The following is a 905-nucleotide window of genomic DNA, read 5'->3' on the forward strand; positions in this document are numbered from 1 at the left end:
GAATAGTTAGTTCACTCGTTTATTTAAATAAGTGATAAAAATTTAAATTTTGTCTTATAAATGTAATAATATATTCATCAACAACAAACTCTTAAATGAAAACGACAAATTAATCACAAACTCTTAAATGAAAACGACGAATTAGTCGTTAGCCTGCTGCTGATATGATTAGGGGTGTAAGTTATCGAATCTGACCGAAAATTACCGCAAACCGAACCGAAAATTACAACAACCGATTTAAAAACCGAAAAAATTGGTTTTTTTTGGTTTTTTTCTAACAAAATCGATCGGTTCGGTTTAGTTTTCGGTTGGCTCGAATCAAACCGAACCGAAGATATGCATCAATTTCAATATTTTAACCATTTTAACCTTTAACCTAACAACAAAAATCTCCAACTCCTAACCATTTCAATATTTTACTCTTATTATTTCAGTTTATTAATTATTTTAAACCTCTAATTATTGTGATTTATATTTTGTTCATTAGAAATTAAAAACCGAAAAAATCGACCGAACCAAACTGCTGTTAGTTCGGTTCGATTCAGTTCGATTGTTGTAAAAATAACAAACCGAACGATTGTGTGTCTGTAGGAACCGAATATATTAGTTCGGTTAATTTTTGGTCCAAAACCAAACCAAACCGAACCAATAACACCCCAAGATATGATAACAAAATATACTATGATGATATAGAAAAAAATAATATACAGAAAAAATGTGTCCTATTGTCCAAACTTTCTCTCTCATACGTTTCACTTCATGATTGGTCAAGTTATAACCTTTTCCTTTCTCTCTCATATGCTCTTCCTTGATTCGTTGCTTTCTTCACCAAACTTACCTTACCACCCCATTTTTTTTAGACTTTCCCTTTTCCAATTCTTCTTCTTCACTTTCACTCACATTGT

The 905-nt window shown here is 31.0% G+C and overlaps 1 protein-coding gene across 1 annotated transcript in view; it reads left to right on the top strand.

The window, feature by feature from the left end:
- Window positions 728-905, top strand: part of LOC107618005 (probable GMP synthase [glutamine-hydrolyzing]) — a 4721-nt gene continuing 4543 nt past the window's right edge. Inside the window, exon 1 of the mRNA XM_016319916.2 lies at window positions 728-905. This exon is cut by the window's right edge and continues 946 nt beyond it. The gene's annotated coding sequence lies outside the window, so the exon portion shown is untranslated.

The sequence above is a fragment of the Arachis ipaensis genome, chromosome B09, assembly GCF_000816755.2.
Source record: "Arachis ipaensis cultivar K30076 chromosome B09, Araip1.1, whole genome shotgun sequence".
Classification (NCBI taxonomy): Eukaryota; Viridiplantae; Streptophyta; class Magnoliopsida; order Fabales; family Fabaceae; genus Arachis; species Arachis ipaensis.